The sequence below is a fragment of the Eleutherodactylus coqui genome, chromosome 1, assembly GCF_035609145.1.
Source record: "Eleutherodactylus coqui strain aEleCoq1 chromosome 1, aEleCoq1.hap1, whole genome shotgun sequence".
In the NCBI taxonomy this organism is placed as follows: domain Eukaryota; kingdom Metazoa; phylum Chordata; class Amphibia; order Anura; family Eleutherodactylidae; genus Eleutherodactylus; species Eleutherodactylus coqui.
Genome location: NC_089837.1, coordinates 53,315,930 through 53,325,929, shown reverse-complemented (window position 1 = coordinate 53,325,929; position 10,000 = coordinate 53,315,930). Strand labels below are relative to the sequence as shown.

The window sequence follows — 10,000 nt, the reverse complement described above, 5'->3', positions numbered from 1 at the left end:
TCTTAGGCAAAAAACCTGCCTAGGACTTCATTTGTTATCGTAGCCCTGCCTTGAAGCTTTTTAAGGCGACTGATTTAGCATTCAGTTTTGATCTGCAGTGCAAAGGGAAGAGCCCTTTTCTAAATGGCATATTAGAAAAAACTTTCTGACGGTGAGAGTGATCAATGAGTGGTACAGGTTACCACGGGTGGTGATGAGTTCTCCTTCCATGGAAGTGTTCAAACAAAGGCTGGACAAAGATCTGTCTGGAATGATTTAGGTAATCCTGCACTGAGCAGGTGCTTGGACCCGATGACCCTTCCAACTCTACCATTCTATGATCTTCTGTATTTAGGCATGTATGTCTGCATTGACAGAGAAGAGGACATTTTTTAAGAAACAAAGCGATTTCTCAAATTGGGCTGTCCAGGAAGATGTTGATGTGGTAGGGACTGCAAAAACCAAGCTTCCTAGCAGAGGATGGTTTCGATCCATCGACCTCTGGGTTATGGGCCCAGCACGCTTCCGCTGCGCCACTCTGCTGCATTGGGATAGCTTACAAGGTGCTGGTGAGGCAAAGCTGAGGAAGCCTCTGACTGTTACTAAGCCGCTAACAGGGAGCCACTCTCCGTGGGCAGTTGGGTACTCTTTTGAGTCACGCTGTTGTGTTCTAGTTTATCTCTTCTTTTCCTTTTTTTGATATTATTGTTTAGGTAGTCACCTGAGAGAATATAGTTGACCTGACTGAGGATTTGGCCAGCGGCACAATGTGTGGTTGTCTCTGTGGCGCAATCGGTTAGCGCGTTCGGCTGTTAACCGAAAGGTTGGTGGTTCAAGCCCACCCAGGGACGGGCTTGCCTTTTGTTTGCGCCGTATGTTACACGTAAAGACGTGGCTGTCAGTGTGTCTGAGCCGTTTAAAAGCTTCAAAATGGTAATGCTAGCCAAAAATATCCTTCGAGCCGGAATTGAACCAGCGACCTAACGATTGCTAATTTGCTTCTACAGTCCTCCGCTCTACCAGCTGAGCTATCGAAGGCCAGTTCTTTGAGCGCCAAAGATAAAAAGGCCATCATGCTAGAGTTTCAAAGCGCTGGCAAGTAAAGATGTTGGAGGATGCAGGCATCGATCCCGCTACCTCTCGCATGCGAAGCGAGCGCTCTACCATGTGAGCTAATCCCCCTTGCCTGCTGCTTCCACCTGTCTACTCTGATCAGCAATTTTAGCACATTCCCAGCATTCAAGAGTTTCCAAAGTTGAGGGCTTTTTTTTTTTTTTTTTTTTTTTTAAGTATAGATGTCACAAAAGTGAGATGCACTGGCCTTTTCACAGCCAAAAATTGACTATGTGGAAGGCTTAAGAGTGGCTCTGTGGCGCAATGGATAGCGCATTGGACTTCTAGAGTGAAAGTGATTCAAAGGTTGTGGGTTCGAGTCCCACCAGAGTCGTACTTTCTAGTGCACTGTGGTAGCTTGTTGTGTGCTCTTAGGCAAAAAACCTGCCTAGGACTTCATTTGTTATCGTAGCCCTGCCTTGAAGCTTTTTAAGGCGACTGATTTAGCATTCAGTTTTGATCTGCAGTGCAAAGGGAAGAGCCCTTTTCTAAATGGCATATTAGAAAAAACTTTCTGACGGTGAGAGTGATCAATGAGTGGTACAGGTTACCACGGGTGGTGATGAGTTCTCCTTCCATGGAAGTGTTCAAACAAAGGCTGGACAAAGATCTGTCTGGAATGATTTAGGTAATCCTGCACTGAGCAGGTGCTTGGACCCGATGACCCTTCCAACTCTACCATTCTATGATCTTCTGTATTTAGGCATGTATGTCTGCATTGACAGAGAAGAGGACATTTTTTAAGAAACAAAGCGATTTCTCAAATTGGGCTGTCCAGGAAGATGTTGATGTGGTAGGGACTGCAAAAACCAAGCTTCCTAGCAGAGGATGGTTTCGATCCATCGACCTCTGGGTTATGGGCCCAGCACGCTTCCGCTGCGCCACTCTGCTGCATTGGGATAGCTTACAAGGTGCTGGTGAGGCAAAGCTGAGGAAGCCTCTGACTGTTACTAAGCCGCTAACAGGGAGCCACTCTCCGTGGGCAGTTGGGTACTCTTTTGAGTCACGCTGTTGTGTTCTAGTTTATCTCTTCTTTTCCTTTTTTTGATATTATTGTTTAGGTAGTCACCTGAGAGAATATAGTTGACCTGACTGAGGATTTGGCCAGCGGCACAATGTGTGGTTGTCTCTGTGGCGCAATCGGTTAGCGCGTTCGGCTGTTAACCGAAAGGTTGGTGGTTCAAGCCCACCCAGGGATGGGCTTGCCTTTTGTTTGCGCCGTATGTTACACGTAAAGACGTGGCTGTCAGTGTGTCTGAGCCGTTTAAAAGCTTCAAAATGGTAATGCTAGCCAAAAAGGTCCTTCGAGCCGGAATTGAACCAGCGACCTAAGGATTGCTAATTTGCTTCTACAGTCCTCCGCTCTACCAGCTGAGCTATCGAAGGCCAGTTCTTTGAGCGCCAAAGATAAAAAGGCCATCATGCTAGAGTTTCAAAGCGCTGGCAAGTAAAGATGTTGGAGGATGCAGGCATCGATCCCGCTACCTCTCGCATGCGAAGCGAGCGCTCTACCATGTGAGCTAATCCCCCTTGCCTGCTGCTTCCACCTGTCTACTCTGATCAGCAATTTTAGCACATTCCCAGCATTCAAGAGTTTCCAAAGTTGAGGGCTTTTTTTTTTTTTTTTTTAAGTATAGATGTCACAAAAGTGAGATGCACTGGCCTTTTCACAGCCAAAAATTGACTATGCGGAAGGCTTAAGAGTGGCTCTGTGGCGCAATGGATAGCGCATTGGACTTCTAGAGTGAAAGTGATTCAAAGGTTGTGGGTTCGAGTCCCACCAGAGTCATACTTTCTAGCGCACTGTGGTAGCTTGTTGTGTGCTCTTAGGCAAAAAACCTGCCTAGGACTTCATTTGTTATCGTAGCCCTGCCTTGAAGCTTTTTAAGGCGACTGATTTAGCATTCAGTTTTGATCTGCAGTGCAAAGGGAAGAGCCCTTTTCTAAATGGCATATTAGAAAAAACTTTCTGACGGTGAGAGTGATCAATGAGTGGTACAGGTTACCACGGGTGGTGATGAGTTCTCCTTCCATGGAAGTGTTCAAACAAAGCCTGGACAAAGATCTGTCTGGAATGATTTAGGTAATCCTGCACTGAGCAGGTGCTTGGACCCGATGACCCTTCCAACTCTACCATTCTATGATCTTCTGTATTTAGGCATGTATGTCTGCATTGACAGAGAAGAGGACATTTTTTAAGAAACAAAGCGATTTCTCAAATTGGGCTGTCCAGGAAGATGTTGATGTGGTAGGGACTGCAAAAACCAAGCTTCCTAGCAGAGGATGGTTTCGATCCATCGACCTCTGGGTTATGGGCCCAGCACGCTTCCGCTGCACCACTCTGCTGCATTGGGATAGCTTACACGGTGCTGGTGAGGCAAAGCTGAGGAAGCCTCTGACTGTTACTAAGCCGCTAACAGGGAGCCACTCTCCGTGGGCAGTTGGGTACTCTTTTGAGTCACGCTGTTGTGTTCTAGTTTATCTCTTCTTTTCCTTTTTTTGATATTATTGTTTAGGTAGTCACCTGAGAGAATATAGTTGACCTGACTGAGGATTTGGCCAGCGGCACAATGTGTGGTTGTCTCTGTGGCGCAATCGGTTAGCGCGTTCGGCTGTTAACCGAAAGGTTGGTGGTTCAAGCCCACCCAGGGACGGGCTTGCCTTTTGTTTGCGCCGTATGTTACACGTAAAGACGTGGCTGTCAGTGTGTCTGAGCCGTTTAAAAGCTTCAAAATGGTAATGCTAGCCAAAAATATCCTTCGAGCCGGAATTGAACCAGCGACCTAACGATTGCTAATTTGCTTCTACAGTCCTCCGCTCTACCAGCTGAGCTATCGAAGGCCAGTTCTTTGAGCGCCAAAGATAAAAAGGCCATCATGCTAGAGTTTCAAAGCGCTGGCAAGTAAAGATGTTGGAGGATGCAGGCATCGATCCCGCTACCTCTCGCATGCGAAGCGAGCGCTCTACCATGTGAGCTAATCCCCCTTGCCTGCTGCTTCCACCTGTCTACTCTGATCAGCAATTTTAGCACATTCCCAGCATTCAAGAGTTTCCAAAGTTGAGGGCTTTTTTTTTTTTTTTTTTTTTTTTAAGTATAGATGTCACAAAAGTGAGATGCACTGGCCTTTTCACAGCCAAAAATTGACTATGCGGAAGGCTTAAGAGTGGCTCTGTGGCGCAATGGATAGCGCATTGGACTTCTAGAGTGAAAGTGATTCAAAGGTTGTGGGTTCGAGTCCCACCAGAGTCGTACTTTCTAGTGCACTGTGGTAGCTTGTTGTGTGCTCTTAGGCAAAAAACCTGCCTAGGACTTCATTTGTTATCGTAGCCCTGCCTTGAAGCTTTTTAAGGCGACTGATTTAGCATTCAGTTTTGATCTGCAGTGCAAAGGGAAGAGCCCTTTTCTAAATGGCATATTAGAAAAAACTTTCTGACGGTGAGAGTGATCAATGAGTGGTACAGGTTACCACGGGTGGTGATGAGTTCTCCTTCCATGGAAGTGTTCAAACAAAGCCTGGACAAAGATCTGTCTGGAATGATTTAGGTAATCCTGCACTGAGCAGGTGCTTGGACCCGATGACCCTTCCAACTCTACCATTCTATGATCTTCTGTATTTAGGCATGTATGTCTGCATTGACAGAGAAGAGGACATTTTTTAAGAAACAAAGCGATTTCTCAAATTGGGCTGTCCAGGAAGATGTTGATGTGGTAGGGACTGCAAAAACCAAGCTTCCTAGCAGAGGATGGTTTCGATCCATCGACCTCTGGGTTATGGGCCCAGCACGCTTCCGCTGCACCACTCTGCTGCATTGGGATAGCTTACACGGTGCTGGTGAGGCAAAGCTGAGGAAGCCTCTGACTGTTACTAAGCCGCTAACAGGGAGCCACTCTCCGTGGGCAGTTGGGTACTCTTTTGAGTCACGCTGTTGTGTTCTAGTTTATCTCTTCTTTTCCTTTTTTTGATATTATTGTTTAGGTAGTCACCTGAGAGAATATAGTTGACCTGACTGAGGATTTGGCCAGCGGCACAATGTGTGGTTGTCTCTGTGGCGCAATCGGTTAGCGCGTTCGGCTGTTAACCGAAAGGTTGGTGGTTCAAGCCCACCCAGGGACGGGCTTGCCTTTTGTTTGCGCCGTATGTTACACGTAAAGACGTGGCTGTCAGTGTGTCTGAGCCGTTTAAAAGCTTCAAAATGGTAATGCTAGCCAAAAAGGTCCTTCGAGCCGGAATTGAACCAGCGACCTAAGGATTGCTAATTTGCTTCTACAGTCCTCCGCTCTACCAGCTGAGCTATCGAAGGCCAGTTCTTTGAGCGCCAAAGATAAAAAGGCCATCATGCTAGAGTTTCAAAGCGCTGGCAAGTAAAGATGTTGGAGGATGCAGGCATCGATCCCGCTACCTCTCGCATGCGAAGCGAGCGCTCTACCATGTGAGCTAATCCCCCTTGCCTGCTGCTTCCACCTGTCTACTCTGATCAGCAATTTTAGCACATTCCCAGCATTCAAGAGTTTCCAAAGTTGAGGGCTTTTTTTTTTTTTTTTTTTTTTAAGTATAGATGTCACAAAAGTGAGATGCACTGGCCTTTTCACAGCCAAAAATTGACTATGCGGAAGGCTTAAGAGTGGCTCTGTGGCGCAATGGATAGCGCATTGGACTTCTAGAGTGAAAGTGATTCAAAGGTTGTGGGTTCGAGTCCCACCAGAGTCGTACTTTCTAGCGCACTGTGGTAGCTTGTTGTGTGCTCTTAGGCAAAAAACCTGCCTAGGACTTCATTTGTTATCGTAGCCCTGCCTTGAAGCTTTTTAAGGCGACTGATTTAGCATTCAGTTTTGATCTGCAGTGCAAAGGGAAGAGCCCTTTTCTAAATGGCATATTAGAAAAAACTTTCTGACGGTGAGAGTGATCAATGAGTGGTACAGGTTACCACGGGTGGTGATGAGTTCTCCTTCCATGGAAGTGTTCAAACAAAGCCTGGACAAAGATCTGTCTGGAATGATTTAGGTAATCCTGCACTGAGCAGGTGCTTGGACCCGATGACCCTTCCAACTCTACCATTCTATGATCTTCTGTATTTAGGCATGTATGTCTGCATTGACAGAGAAGAGGACATTTTTTAAGAAACAAAGCGATTTCTCAAATTGGGCTGTCCAGGAAGATGTTGATGTGGTAGGGACTGCAAAAACCAAGCTTCCTAGCAGAGGATGGTTTCGATCCATCGACCTCTGGGTTATGGGCCCAGCACGCTTCCGCTGCACCACTCTGCTGCATTGGGATAGCTTACAAGGTGCTGGTGAGGCAAAGCTGAGGAAGCCTCTGACTGTTACTAAGCCGCTAACAGGGAGCCACTCTCCGTGGGCAGTTGGGTACTCTTTTGAGTCACGCTGTTGTGTTCTAGTTTATCTCTTCTTTTCCTTTTTTTGATATTATTGTTTAGGTAGTCACCTGAGAGAATATAGTTGACCTGACTGAGGATTTGGCCAGCGGCACAATGTGTGGTTGTCTCTGTGGCGCAATCGGTTGGCGCGTTCGGCTGTTAACCGAAAGGTTGGTGGTTCAAGCCCACCCAGGGACGGGCTTGCCTTTTGTTTGCGCCGTATGTTACACGTAAAGACGTGGCTGTCAGTGTGTCTGAGCCGTTTAAAAGCTTCAAAATGGTAATGCTAGCCAAAAATATTCTTCGAGCCGGAATTGAACCAGCGACCTAAGGATTGCTAATTTGCTTCTACAGTCCTCCGCTCTACCAGCTGAGCTATCGAAGGCCAGTTCTTTGAGCGCCAAAGATAAAAAGGCCATCATGCTAGAGTTTCAAAGCGCTGGCAAGTAAAGATGTTGGAGGATGCAGGCATCGATCCCGCTACCTCTCGCATGCGAAGCGAGCGCTCTACCATGTGAGCTAATCCCCCTTGCCTGCTGCTTCCACCTGTCTACTCTGATCAGCAATTTTAGCACATTCCCAGCATTCAAGAGTTTCCAAAGTTGAGGGCTTTTTTTTTTTTTTTTTTAAGTATAGATGTCACAAAAGTGAGATGCACTGGCCTTTTCACAGCCAAAAATTGACTATGCGGAAGGCTTAAGAGTGGCTCTGTGGCGCAATGGATAGCGCATTGGACTTCTAGAGTGAAAGTGATTCAAAGGTTGTGGGTTCGAGTCCCACCAGAGTCATACTTTCTAGCGCACTGTGGTAGCTTGTTGTGTGCTCTTAGGCAAAAAACCTGCCTAGGACTTCATTTGTTATCGTAGCCCTGCCTTGAAGCTTTTTAAGGCGACTGATTTAGCATTCAGTTTTGATCTGCAGTGCAAAGGGAAGAGCCCTTTTCTAAATGGCATATTAGAAAAAACTTTCTGACGGTGAGAGTGATCAATGAGTGGTAATGAGTGGTACAGGTTACCACGGGTGGTGATGAGTTCTCCTTCCATGGAAGTGTTCAAACAAAGCCTGGACAAAGATCTGTCTGGAATGATTTAGGTAATCCTGCACTGAGCAGGTGCTTGGACCCGATGACCCTTCCAACTCTACCATTCTATGATCTTCTGTATTTAGGCATGTATGTCTGCATTGACAGAGAAGAGGACATTTTTTAAGAAACAAAGCGATTTCTCAAATTGGGCTGTCCAGGAAGATGTTGATGTGGTAGGGACTGCAAAAACCAAGCTTCCTAGCAGAGGATGGTTTCGATCCATCGACCTCTGGGTTATGGGCCCAGCACGCTTCCGCTGCACCACTCTGCTGCATTGGGATAGCTTACAAGGTGCTGGTGAGGCAAAGCTGAGGAAGCCTCTGACTGTTACTAAGCCGCTAACAGGGAGCCACTCTCCGTGGGCAGTTGGGTACTCTTTTGAGTCACGCTGTTGTGTTCTAGTTTATCTCTTCTTTTCCTTTTTTTGATATTATTGTTTAGGTAGTCACCTGAGAGAATATAGTTGACCTGACTGAGGATTTGGCCAGCGGCACAATGTGTGGTTGTCTCTGTGGCGCAATCGGTTAGCGCGTTCGGCCGTTAACCGAAAGGTTGGTGGTTCAAGCCCACCCAGGGATGGGCTTGCCTTTTGTTTGCGCCGTATGTTACACGTAAAGACGTGGCTGTCAGTGTGTCTGAGCCGTTTAAAAGCTTCAAAATGGTAATGCTAGCCAAAAAGGTCCTTCGAGCCGGAATTGAACCAGCGACCTAAGGATTGCTAATTTGCTTCTACAGTCCTCCGCTCTACCAGCTGAGCTATCGAAGGCCAGTTCTTTGAGCGCCAAAGATAAAAAGGCCATCATGCTAGAGTTTCAAAGCGCTGGCAAGTAAAGATGTTGGAGGATGCAGGCATCGATCCCGCTACCTCTCGCATGCGAAGCGAGCGCTCTACCATGTGAGCTAATCCCCCTTGCCTGCTGCTTCCACCTGTCTACTCTGATCAGCAATTTTAGCACATTCCCAGCATTCAAGAGTTTCCAAAGTTGAGGGCTTTTTTTTTTTTTTTTTTTTTTAAGTATAGATGTCACAAAAGTGAGATGCACTGGCCTTTTCACAGCCAAAAATTGACTATGCGGAAGGCTTAAGAGTGGCTCTGTGGCGCAATGGATAGCGCATTGGACTTCTAGAGTGAAAGTGATTCAAAGGTTGTGGGTTCGAGTCCCACCAGAGTCGTACTTTCTAGCGCACTGTGGTAGCTTGTTGTGTGCTCTTAGGCAAAAAACCTGCCTAGGACTTCATTTGTTATCGTAGCCCTGCCTTGAAGCTTTTTAAGGCGACTGATTTAGCATTCAGTTTTGATCTGCAGTGCAAAGGGAAGAGCCCTTTTCTAAATGGCATATTAGAAAAAACTTTCTGACGGTGAGAGTGATCAATGAGTGGTACAGGTTACCACGGGTGGTGATGAGTTCTCCTTCCATGGAAGTGTTCAAACAAAGGCTGGACAAAGATCTGTCTGGAATGATTTAGGTAATCCTGCACTGAGCAGGTGCTTGGACCCGATGACCCTTCCAACTCTACCATTCTATGATCTTCTGTATTTAGGCATGTATGTCTGCATTGACAGAGAAGAGGACATTTTTTAAGAAACAAAGCGATTTCTCAAATTGGGCTGTCCAGGAAGATGTTGATGTGGTAGGGACTGCAAAAACCAAGCTTCCTAGCAGAGGATGGTTTCGATCCATCGACCTCTGGGTTATGGGCCCAGCACGCTTCCGCTGCACCACTCTGCTGCATTGGGATAGCTTACAAGGTGCTGGTGAGGCAAAGCTGAGGAAGCCTCTGACTGTTACTAAGCCGCTAACAGGGAGCCACTCTCCGTGGGCAGTTGGGTACTCTTTTGAGTCACGCTGTTGTGTTCTAGTTTATCTCTTCTTTTCCTTTTTTTGATATTATTGTTTAGGTAGTCACCTGAGAGAATATAGTTGACCTGACTGAGGATTTGGCCAGCGGCACAATGTGTGGTTGTCTCTGTGGCGCAATCGGTTAGCACGTTCGGCTGTTAACCGAAAGGTTGGTGGTTCAAGCCCACCCAGGGACGGGCTTGCCTTTTGTTTGCGCCGTATGTTACACGTAAAGACGTGGCTGTCAGTGTGTCTGAGCCGTTTAAAAGCTTCAAAATGGTAATGCTAGCCAAAAAGGTCCTTCGAGCCGGAATTGAACCAGCGACCTAAGGATTGCTAATTTGCTTCTACAGTCCTCCGCTCTACCAGCTGAGCTATCGAAGGCCAGTTCTTTGAGCGCCAAAGATAAAAAGGCCATCATGCTAGAGTTTCAAAGCGCTGGCAAGTAAAGATGTTGGAGGATGCAGGCATCGATCCCGCTACCTCTCGCATGCGAAGCGAGCGCTCTACCATGTGAGCTAATCCCCCTTGCCTGCTGCTTCCACCTGTCTACTCTGATCAGCAATTTTAGCACATTCCCAGCATTCAAGAGTTTCCAAAGTTGAGG

At 46.8% G+C, this 10,000-nt stretch overlaps 9 non-coding genes across 9 annotated transcripts; all 9 read left to right on the top strand.

Annotated features, from left to right (window-relative positions):
* The first annotated feature begins 756 nt into the window (after nucleotides 1-756).
* Nucleotides 757-830, top strand: TRNAN-GUU (transfer RNA asparagine (anticodon GUU)). Its single transcript has one exon. It is a non-coding gene; the product is annotated as a tRNA-Asn (tRNA).
* Nucleotides 831-1,342: 512 nt separating this feature from the next.
* On the top strand, nucleotides 1,343-1,426 carry TRNAR-UCU (transfer RNA arginine (anticodon UCU)). The gene is given in 2 exon segments: nucleotides 1,343-1,379; nucleotides 1,391-1,426. It is a non-coding gene; the product is annotated as a tRNA-Arg (tRNA).
* Nucleotides 1,427-2,797: 1,371 nt separating this feature from the next.
* On the top strand, nucleotides 2,798-2,881 carry TRNAR-UCU (transfer RNA arginine (anticodon UCU)). The gene is given in 2 exon segments: nucleotides 2,798-2,834; nucleotides 2,846-2,881. It is a non-coding gene; the product is annotated as a tRNA-Arg (tRNA).
* A 791-nt stretch (nucleotides 2,882-3,672) lies between these two features.
* TRNAN-GUU (transfer RNA asparagine (anticodon GUU)) lies at nucleotides 3,673-3,746 on the top strand. Its single transcript has one exon. It is a non-coding gene; the product is annotated as a tRNA-Asn (tRNA).
* Nucleotides 3,747-4,258: 512 nt separating this feature from the next.
* Nucleotides 4,259-4,342, top strand: TRNAR-UCU (transfer RNA arginine (anticodon UCU)). Its single transcript is given in 2 exon segments — nucleotides 4,259-4,295; nucleotides 4,307-4,342. It is a non-coding gene; the product is annotated as a tRNA-Arg (tRNA).
* A 791-nt stretch (nucleotides 4,343-5,133) lies between these two features.
* On the top strand, nucleotides 5,134-5,207 carry TRNAN-GUU (transfer RNA asparagine (anticodon GUU)). Its single transcript has one exon. It is a non-coding gene; the product is annotated as a tRNA-Asn (tRNA).
* A 510-nt stretch (nucleotides 5,208-5,717) lies between these two features.
* Nucleotides 5,718-5,801, top strand: TRNAR-UCU (transfer RNA arginine (anticodon UCU)). Its single transcript is given in 2 exon segments — nucleotides 5,718-5,754; nucleotides 5,766-5,801. It is a non-coding gene; the product is annotated as a tRNA-Arg (tRNA).
* A 1,371-nt stretch (nucleotides 5,802-7,172) lies between these two features.
* Nucleotides 7,173-7,256, top strand: TRNAR-UCU (transfer RNA arginine (anticodon UCU)). Its single transcript is given in 2 exon segments — nucleotides 7,173-7,209; nucleotides 7,221-7,256. It is a non-coding gene; the product is annotated as a tRNA-Arg (tRNA).
* Nucleotides 7,257-8,641: 1,385 nt separating this feature from the next.
* Nucleotides 8,642-8,725, top strand: TRNAR-UCU (transfer RNA arginine (anticodon UCU)). The gene is given in 2 exon segments: nucleotides 8,642-8,678; nucleotides 8,690-8,725. It is a non-coding gene; the product is annotated as a tRNA-Arg (tRNA).
* The last annotated feature ends 1,275 nt before the right edge of the window (nucleotides 8,726-10,000 follow it).